We start from the raw sequence: 11,348 nt of genomic DNA on the forward strand, positions 1-11,348 counted from the left end.
AAATCAGCTGTACTGCCTAAACGCGGCCCCCAAAAAAGCAAAAGTTATTTAGTAAAAATAAAATTAAATAATTACTGACTTAATGAAATTTAATGAAAGACCTTGAATTTTTTTTTTTTTTTTTTTTACTTATAAATACTGAAAACATAGATGAAAAACTGTAGTAGAATGATTTTAGGGTGCAGACAAATACTATGACACAGCTGGGCAGGTCTAATGTTGTAAAGTCATATTTATGGGATGGGCATGGCGTTCAAAGTAAGTATCTATAAATATGATTTTTCTTTCATGTCCTCCCTATCTTTGAAGCACTTCACGTTTTAACTTGTTTTTGTGTTGTGGTAAAGCTCAGTAGTAGATGACAAGGATGACAAAGTTATTAGCATGACACAGTCTTTGTGTTCCAGCTGGTGTGACAATAAGTTGCTGCTAGTATTCTCCACTATCTTCCCTTAGTTATTCCACTCAACCAGAAAGCTGCATGATTTTCTTGGTGGCTTTTTGCTGATCTTTTCTGATCTGTGAAGACGCTATGGACACCGATTATTTCCAACACAAAGAGATTTGCTTTGCCTCTTTAATATATTCAAAAGAAAGGCTGCAATACTTGGAGAATGAATTTGAAGTCCGTGACGATGATGTCTTCCTTGTGTCGTATCCCAAGTCAGGTATGATTCTTTCTGTAGTCTTACAAACTGCTAAGATTTGTTATGAGCTACTGATGTTGTGTACTTATTCTGATGGGTTATTAGACTCCAGGATGGGGAGAAGTTCAAGGCATTTTACGGACGGTGATTGTCGCCCAAATAGTCCTTCCTATAGGTTGTCCACAATCATTGCTTGGTATATAAACATATCTCTCTATCTCTCTAATCAATAACAAATTATTCTTTTATGAATTTATAAAGTATTGATTGCCGGCAGCACAATCCCTCATAGGACAATAATGTTACAGGAGAAGGCTGGAGAAAATGATCTCCCCATCTTTCCCTGTGCCGCCCAAGTGCCATGTCACAGGCTTAAGGACCCTCGCTGGAACTCATTTCCCAATGTTGTGACGCTGATGCCTGGAGGCATACACATTTGTAAATTACTTTTATCTACTCCAGTCTTCCATTACTTATCAGCTGCTGCATGTCCTGAAAGGAGTGGTGTATTTTTACTAGAGTGACACAGTGCTCTCTGCTGCCACCTCTGTCCATGACAGGAGCAAATCCCCATAGAAAACCTTTCTTGCTCTGGACAGAGGTGGCAGCCAATAGTCAAATTGGAATGAATACTCCACTTCCTGCAGGACATACAGCAGCTGATAAGTACTGAAACATTTTATAGAAGTAATTTACAAATCTATATTTCTGTCACCAGTTGATTTAAAAATATATTTGTATAAAACCCCTTTTATATAAAACACCCCTTTATATAAAACATATTTGCAAACTGTGTCTTGTCCTATCATACACTTACGTCACTTTTTTTGCTAGTATAGTAAATAAGCCTGCATGGTATTTAGACCTAAACACAAGTTATAATTAGTAGTGCTGTATAAAACACTTCACAAAGCATCTCTGTGCTGGTTATTAGTTATCACTAATTATAGTGTATGAAATCCATTTACGTGGCATTATGAAATTGTAAGGAGATAACAATGACATTAATGATGAAAGTAATGGGTGCTAAAAGACTCCAATAAATCTCATTGATAATTTAGGTTGTGTTTACACAGTATTTTAGTTTAGTATTTTGATCAGTATTTTTTCAACCAAAACCAGTAGTGGATTAAAAACAAAAAAAAAAAGACTATGTTCACACACTACTGAACTATTGAGTGGATGGCTGCTATTTAATGGCAAAAAAATGGACCTTATTTCAAAACAGCAGCCATTGTTTCTAAATTAACTGCAATTATTTGCCATTAAATGGTGGCCATCCACTCAATTTCAATAATGTGTGAACATAGTCTTTCTGTGTTTTTTTTAAACCGCTCCTGGTTTTAGTTGAAAAATACTGAGTAAAAATACTGTGTGTGAACATAGCCTTAGGATGTGTTGCCATTATGCATTTTTAAGACATTTTTCCAAGTTGACAGAAAAAAAATGTTTACAGCAGCATTCCAAAAACATGGCAAATCCATGATGCCAGCATGGAAGTTACTATTCCACTGGGTGTTTCTTGGTAATCCAACGACTATTTTGTCCAAGGACATGACTGTGTTTTTTTTTTATATTAAGATCTCCCAAGAACAATACTGATGGATATAATGTAATGGTGGAACAATGGCAAGGCTTAGGCCAATCTTGGCTGGGCCAAAATTGTGCAACCATTGCCCTCGTGTTCTGGAAGCATTACACTGGCTGCTCATGTGGCATTATCCAGATGAACTTGGTATCACCAAAGATACTTACAGAGGATGGTATGCCTTGTGAACTCTTTGGTAACTAAACATTCTAAAGGTCCCCATACACTTTTAATAACTGATGGCCCAACGATCTCCAGCCCGCCACTTGTCCTCACCACATACAGTAATGTTTGGCATGGCTGACTGTTCCTGTATTTTCTATGGGGGGAGGGGGGTTGTCACTGCAGCTTATCTCTCCCAAAACAAAGGGGTCGGCAGTGTTTTTCCATAACATCATCTGTCAGTGGTTGTTTAGGAGAGCCCCATACACCTTAGATTGACAGCCAAATCCGCCATCTAAATTCTAAGGTGTATAGGTACCTTTAAGCAGTGGTCACCCATAGCCGCAGCCACATTCACCCATAGCCGAAAAACTGCTGCAGTAGTGAATTCAGAAGGAATTGGAACTATAATGCTGGTTTTACTCATGGCAGTTTTTATAGAGAACTGCCTCTGCGGTTTTTGGCCAAAACCAGAAGTTGAATCAAAAAGAAAAGAGAGGTTCAAGTCCTCTCTTTATATTTTTCATCCCATTTGAATCCACTTCTGGCTTTGGCACAAAAACTGCACTGGCAGTTTTTCAAAAAACTGCCATGTGTAAGACCAGCATAAAGAATTATGCTTCTGATTCTTGCTGGGTCCACTTCTGGATATGTGTCTCTAGATGTGTGAAAATCTGTTGCATCCGTAAGGATGGGTCACACGTACAGGATCCACAGCAGATTTTATACTGCAGATATCAATGTAACTAAATAACGGAACACAGTATCAAATCTGCGCCAACAAATCTGCTGCGGATCCTGTACATGTGAATGCATCCTAAAACTGTCTAGTCTCTAGTTTTACACCACATCAACCTATAGTCACACAGCATAAAATAAAAGTAAAATAAGGCTAAGTTCACTTACTGTAAAATAAAGGTAAAATATGGCATTATTTTTAATATAATAATGTGCTCCATTGAAGTCAGTGGGAAATTGGTTGTCAGTGCACACACCGTATATAATAACGGCACAGGTTTTTGTCTCTTTCGTGGTGTATGCCAAGCGTAAGCCCTGCTCACCTGATGGGCTGCAGGGGTGAACGGCAAGGTGGGGAGGAGGTGTGGCCCCAGCGCCTAATTTATCACAGTAAACCTACAGGTCCCGCCAGATTTACTAAAAGGCACCTCTTAGTAAATCCGTCAGGGTAATTGGGGGTGGGGGTCATATGAGTACACTGGTCTTAATAACGCCCCTCAGAAACATACAACCATAGAAAGGCCTGTGCAGTATGCGATCACTTTTGCAATAATCACTCTTTAGCTGAGCTTCACCAACAATTCTGGAAGCACAACCATATTGGATAGTATGCATCTCAAATTGATAGATAGCTACAATCAAGTTATGGGCTCCCTTAGATTTTGGCACGACTGGTATATACAGTACACTAGTGCTCTGGGGTGTTTTTTAGTAGATGTGGTAAAGAGAAAGGCTAGAGTGATAACAAAAATAAATGGTTAAAAAAGAACATGGCTCTTACTTTTTTTTTAGTTCCGGTATGGTTTTCCTACCCAAGGAAGAATTCAGGTAGCTTAGTACAGCAGTGCATTAACAGGTTCTGTCTCCTCACATTCACCAGGCACCAGGCAGGACATGCAACTTTTTATTTTTTAAGCCTGCCGCCCTTGTCCCCTACCTTGAAAACCGTCACCTGCCACCAACCCTGATGTTCCCTTCTGCAGCTGTAACTTGCAAATCTGCAGGCAAGGCATCTAGAGGCCCATTGCCTGCCACCATCCCCATTGTTCGCTACCAGCAGATGTAAAGCTGCATACAGTCTGCTGTTACCACATCGCCTGATACCATACTGTACACTTTCCCTGTTGTTCTGTATGAGTGTGCTGTGGTGAGCTCCCCCTGGTGGCTGGAAGCCCATACCATGCGCTCTGTCACTGCTGTGCATGTGACATGTGAATTCTTCATGGAAAAATAAGACATTCCCTGAAAATAAGACCCAGCACATCTTTGGGAGTAATAAGTAAATAAGACCCTTATTTTTGGGGGAAACACGGTATTACACGCACAGACAGAGAGCGGGACATAGTGCATGGTGCTGCCCTCTGCCTCAGTATGTTCTGGCACCACTAATTAAAAGGGTATCTGTTGTTAAGAGCACTTGGCAGCCGGTAGATGGCAATGGATGGCTGCCACACAGGTCCACAGATTTTCAGTACACAATATCCAGTGACAGACCTATAACCACAAAAAGACTGCACAACAAATTTGGGTTCTTCAATAGCATTTATAGTCGCAGCTAACCACAAACTATGCTTTTATTTATTTTTCTGTAGGAACCACATGGATGATAGAAATTTTGAGCCTGATACGTAGAAGCGGTGATTTTTACTCGGTGTCGCGAAGTCCCAAATTTCTATGAGAATTCCCCTGGCTTGATGTCAGTGGGATTGGGGAAAAATTGGTTGATGGATGTGAATCCCCACGCTTTCTTGCATCACATTTACCAATACAGTGCTTTCCAAAGTCTTTCTTTTCTTCCAAAGCAAAGGTAAGGACTGCAATGATAGATAATGAGTGATAAAATGAGTGGACATGTTACTCAAAACTCATTTCACTACTCAACACCTTCCAGCACAATCATGTAAAAACTTTTTTCTTTTAAAAATTTGTTTAAAAGCATGTTTACTAACAAAAAGTCTATAGAAATATGATGTGATCAGCACACAGTCAATCCAAGAGTTAGAAAGTATTTTGGTATGGACTGGGCTGTTGGCCACCGATCCTTGGCAATCAGGGGGGTAGCTAGGATTCATGGGGCCCCATAGCAAGAAACTGTACGGGACCCCATAAATTTTATGTGCCCCCCCCCATACTCACATGACCTGGCATAGTCCGTAACTAGCAGCATGAAATCCACTGCAATGTAGTACGTGTGAAACTGGCCTAAGGCTAGGCTCACACTGACTTTTTTTCTGTCCATTTAACATACCTTTTTTATGGAAGAATAAAAAACAGATGCAGTTGTGTGCCATCCGTTAGGATCCATTTTCCATTGACCTACATGATTTCCTTATTTTCACCCTCACCCTTTAAACATAGTAATATTTCTCTGGCATCACGGTTACATTTTCCCTCCTTCTAAATGTGTAAATAATGATGGGTCACTTAATGTCAGTAGGTCCGATGCTAGGTTTTTAAATCATTTTTAGATTATCCCGTAGGCTTCCCTCAGACATAAATTTTTGTGGCTGAAAAAATGCCACAAAAACTGCCAGTAGTTTTTCCTGAGTTTTTTTCATTTTAGTGTTAGGCTATGTTAACACAACTTATCTTTTCGTAAAAGTATGGACGTTGTTGCAATTGGCAACAACGGCTGTACTTTTTACGAAAAGATGTGTTGCCTTGTCTTTTATGGATCCCGTCCGAATCTCTTGCGGTGCCGTAGAAAACTGACATGTCAGTTTTCTGCGGCCGCTATTCAGTAAATAGCGGCTGCAGAAAACCCTGTCAGTGCACACCATAGTGTGCAGTGGGTAGTTCTGATGCGGGCGCGCACGGATGCACCTGCATCAGAACTCTGCGGCTGCAAAGATCATCCGTCCGGTACTGCAGTACTGGATGGGATGGTCTTTTCAGAGACCGGACGTTCTGTGACCCAGCCAGGTCACGGAACGGTCGATCTCTTACGCAGTCTGAACATAGCCTTAATTAGGATATGTCTTTTTATTCCTGGCATCTTATCCCCTGCTTTTTTTTCCGTACAATGTCATGTGATGTGTGGTTCCAGAATTTCTATTGAAGAATTGGGGAAAAAACCTATATGCATATAGGCATGACTTTTTTTCGGGGGGGTGGGGGTTAGCATTTTTATTGCGGGAAAACTCCAATGTTTCTTGGAAAAAATAGTGTGCTCAACTTTAGGCTGGTCGAGCCAAAGAAATATATCAACAGGTACCCAAGCGCAGGTGTGTGTGTGCAGGGTAACGCATCAAAAACGCATCTGTCGCATCGGTTTGTATTAATCTCTAGTAATATGTCCAAGTACCATATAAATAATTTATTTCTCGCCACTCGTTTTCGACACAGCACATCTACAGAGCCAAAAGAAAACACCCCTTAAATAACAAGTTAGAAACAAGTGGTTACCCACCCCTTCTGGGTTGCCATGTCCTCCATGTGCTAAATAGCAACTGTAAAACTATCACAATAACAATTAAAATAAACATTGTAAAAGCATATAATACCATAATTATGTTATTGTCCTGAGTCAGATCCCCGAGAATCCTGCTAGTCCAATCGGCTGCGCGCTCAGTTGTGAAGTGCAACAGAAATAATGTGCAGTTATTACTAAATACTTGTCCGGTCATCAATCGTAATTTCTGCCCATTTCCTTTTTAATACTCAACAATCCAGAGTGCCAATATTGGTGATATCGATATATTTCTGAATATTTGAATAAAACGTGTAATTATTGATGCATAGTAATGACATCAATGCTATAAATATAGGATATGATGGGAAATATAGTTTTGCAACAGCTGGCCAAAAGTTCCCTATCCCTGACCAATAGTAAAAGCTATAATAGATTAAACAAGGCACAAGAAGTTCTCTTGAAGAGAAGAAACTAGAGGATACATAACTTTACTCTGTATTTGTCATACATTTACATAGTTACCAACAGTTCCAAAGTTGCCAACAGTCCCAATGTCCAGGGTATGTCCCAGGAAGCCCTACCCCCTGGGTCGGCCTCATGCTATTAACTATAAGCACTCCTAAAAAGTGCTTGTAGTTAAAACAGTGCACTGATAAGGCTAGAATTAATTGTGTTTCGGCTCTGCCAGTACCTGTTCTGGACTGCAGATAGTATTTTGCCTCTGGTTATAAGAGCCCACTCTCCTCCTGGCCACCATGATGACGTCACTCATGCAGAGCAGGGAGATGAGTCCTCTTGAGTCTCAGGTGAGTATGGCTTTGGTTTTGTTTTTTTAAATTCTACATCAAGGGATGCCTAGTCAGAGAAGGCTACCTATGGGGTAAATAGGGAAAAAAGAGACATTACTACTATATGGAGGTACAGAGGGTACATAAGTACTATATTAGGGCACAGAGGGGTTTTTATCTTCTATATGAATGCATAGAGGGGGCTTATATACTATGTGAGGATACAAATGGGGGAGGGGTTACTACTATGTGAGGGAATAGAGGGGCCTAAGTACTATTTGATGGTCTGTAATATGCTGGGGGCCTGATACTGGGGTCAGTAATATGCGTGGAGTCTGATACTGGGGTCGGTAATGTGCTGGGAGTCTGACACTGGGGTGTATAATATGCTGGGGATCTGATATTAGGGTCTATAATATGCTGGTGGCCTGATACTTTGGTGTGTAATATGCTGGGGTCCTGTAACATGTATATCCATACAATGAGAATATTATAGGGAAAATCTGAAAAAACATCCCCTGCAAACACAATAGATCACACCCCACAAACTACACCAACAAGAAGTCACACCCTTCTCTGTTAAGGCCAAAGTGTCCCTGGAAAAAATGTTTCAAATGTTGACAACTATTTACAGTCACATACATCATAGGGAATCACTGAAATTCTGTGGGATATTGCTGGTATCTTAAAAATCCTTCTTCCTCTTTCTATTGTACTAATAGATCATTTACATAGCTCGAAACCCAAAAGATGTCCTGGTGTCTCTTTACCATTTTGCTCATATGTCGTATGTTGTTAAAAACCTAATGGCTTTGATGAATTTATGGAGGACTTCTTGCAGGGCAGAGGTAGGTACCATGAGTTCTGCAGAAATTTTGCAGTACAGTATTTGGAGCAGAATTATGTCACTGTAAATATTATACTGCTTTTCTTAAAGGGGAACTATCAGCAGGTTAGACTTATATAACCTGCTGATAGCCCCCTATAGGGCCAGAGACACTAAGGAGGAAGGTATGTGTCTAAGCTTTCTTCTTGGCGTAAGTCCAACACTGTTAATCGGGGTAAACTCAGCTCCAGAGCACCCTTAGGAGCACTGCTTTGTCATCTGGCCCGCCCCCCTCCATTGATTATCATTAGAAGGAGCGGGCTGGATGACGTGACGGTGCTCCTGAGTGGAGTTTACCCCAACTAACAGCGTGAGTCCGGTTCTGGGGAGGAAGGTAAGACACATACTGTACGTTCCTCCTCAGCGCCCCCAGGCGCTATATGAGGCTAGGTTAGATTTGTCGGTAATAACTGTAAACGAGCGCCGATCTGCTTGATCGGCACTCGTTTACTGGTCCTATTACATGGCCCGATTATCGTTTAACAAGGGCTGCATGGACATCGTTACTGATGTCTTTGCAGCCCTTGCTTAACTTTATACATTACCTATCCAGGCTGCAGGGCTCCTCTTGCGGTCTTCTCCCCGGGTCCCGCGCGCTCTAGCTTCAGAGCGGCCTTTTTTAGCTGACAGGCCGCTTAGCCAATCACTTGCCGCGGTGCTCCCTGCCAGTGATTGGCTGAGTGGCCTGTCAGCTCAGACAGGCCGCTCTGAAGCTGGAGCATGCCGGACACGGGGAGAAGACCGCAAGAGAAGCCCTGCAGCCTGGATAGGTAATGTATATCGTCAGCCACCGGCCGCACACCGCTATTACATGTAACGCTACGCTGTCTGAGCCTGACAATTATACTTTCAAATGTAGTCATCGCTGATCGTTGCTTTTATTACACGGAGCGATAACCGCGATTATCGTTTCGTATACTAGTACCCTTAGTCTCCCTTCACCTTCATAATAAACTACCCACTTCTGCTCTCTGCAAATCAAACCATATAATTGGGGAACATTTTGTATTTGATGCCCAAAATTTTTTTCCTTTCTCCTCGTCGTCTACAGCTGCATGCACACATAGGGACCATAGTAGTTTTTTTTGTCTGCAATCCACAAATTTTTTCCCCATAATGCACTTTTCTTTGAAATTTAAATGTTTCTTTACTATTATCTGTATATTCTATTAACTATTTTCTGTTCTCTAAATCTAAAGTGTGTCTTAGTCAGGTACAACTCATAGTCTGAAACAGTAAGGTCATCTCCAGGTAAAATCTTTTTCTTTCAAATCAACTGATATCAGAAAGTTATATAGATTTGTAATTCACTTCCCATCAGCTGCTGTATGTCCTGCAGGAAATGTTTTCTTTTCAGTCTGACACAGTGCTCTCTGCTGACATCTCTGGCCGAGACAGGAACTGTCCAGAGCAGCAGCAAATCCCCATGGAAAACCTCTCCTTCTCTGGACAGTTCCTGTCAGCAGAGAGTGCTGTGTGAGGGTATGTGCACACTGAGCAATTCTCGAGGAATTGAAGCAGAAAGTTTTCAGTCAGAATTCAAGCAGAATTTAAGCCCCCCATTGACTTCTATAGGATTCCTCTAGCAGATCTACAGCAGAAAATTCTGCTCGGAAATTCTGCAGTGTGAACAACAGAGCAAAAAACCCATTGAACACAATGGGACTTTGCCCTGTACATATTTTAGAGGAGGAATTTTAAGCTGAAATTCCTCTTCAATTCCTCATCTAATTCCTCGCCTTTTCCACAGTGTGCACATAGCCTGAGACTGAAAATAAAACAACATTTCCTGCAGGACATATAGTAGCTAATAAGTATTGGAAGACTTGAAATTTTTTAATAGAATTAAATTACAAATCTATATAACTTTATGACACCAGTTGATTTGAAAAAAAACAAACATTTTCGCTGGACAACCCCTTTGAAAATGCACAGTTATGATAAAAAATTAAATGTTGCAATCGTAAACTGTAATAAGATTTTTCGGATGGGCATATGTGGTGTGTATTTTATTTCACCATCTGTCTTTTGATTAAGTTGACTACATAACTTGATGCATACGTTGTATGTATATATTATATACTGTAATTTTTTTGTTCCAATTTTGGCTTATAAAATGTACTGAAAATGTTTTATTATTTCCTTTCAAGTTCATTTGTTTCTATGTATTTGATCTATATTATTTTCCATCAGTGCCATTGGCTCCTGGTTTGAACACCTAAAGGCTGGATGCAGATGAAAGACAACAAAAACTTCTGTTTGTTACATATGAGACTTAATTCAGGTAATGAATATATTTACCCTTAGGACAGATTTACATACCTTTATACTTTTTTTTACCTATTTAATCCTTTTAATGAAACCAGAAATGTATATACAGTATATATTTTTTTAACCTACAGAGCCATATAAAGGCTTGTTTTTGTGTGTGACCAATTGTACTTGGGAATGATATATTTCACATTACCATAAAATACACTGCAAAGCAGAAATAAAATTGTTGGTGATGTGGAAGTATATACACACTGCTTACTGTTTGGTAAAATTGACATTATCTATATTCCTAAGGTTAGGAAGATTAGATTAATACCCAACTCGGTTCCCAGTAACATACATGCATAGTAACATAGTAATAAGGTTGAAAGAAGACAAGAGTCCATCAGGTTCAACCTAGAGAAACCCTACTGGCTTGATCCAGAGGAGGTAAAAGCCCCTATGAGGCAGATGACAATTGTCCCATCACAGGAGGAAATTCCCTCCCGACTCCAAGGGCAATCAGAATAATCAACGTATCACCAGAAATCTAACGCCTATAACTTGTAATATGATATTTTTCAAGAAAAGCATCCAGGCCTCCCTGTGAACTTATTTAATGAATCAGCCATGACAACAGATGTGGCAGAAAGTTATATAGTATCACTGCTCTTACAGTAAGGAATCTGCGTCTTTGCTGATTGTAAAAACAAAGTCTTTTCCTCACCTTTTATTATTTTTGTCAAGTTTTACTATTTTTAAAATAATTTAAAACATTAATACATTTTTAAAACTTTTTGCATTAAATTTTTTTTGTTTTTAAATTTCACTTTAATGTAAAACTACATGAAGGTGCACGTCAAGAAAGGCATTT

General features: G+C 40.0%; 1 pseudogene; it reads left to right on the forward strand.

Annotated features, from left to right (window-relative positions):
- The first annotated feature begins 283 nt into the window (after positions 1-283).
- On the forward strand, positions 284-10,505 carry LOC138775391 (sulfotransferase 2B1-like; annotated as a pseudogene).
- Positions 10,506-11,348: the final 843 nt, after the last annotated feature.

The sequence above is a fragment of the Dendropsophus ebraccatus genome, unplaced genomic scaffold (assembly GCF_027789765.1).
Source record: "Dendropsophus ebraccatus isolate aDenEbr1 unplaced genomic scaffold, aDenEbr1.pat pat_scaffold_1604_ctg1, whole genome shotgun sequence".
Lineage (NCBI taxonomy): Eukaryota > Metazoa > Chordata > Amphibia > Anura > Hylidae > Dendropsophus > Dendropsophus ebraccatus.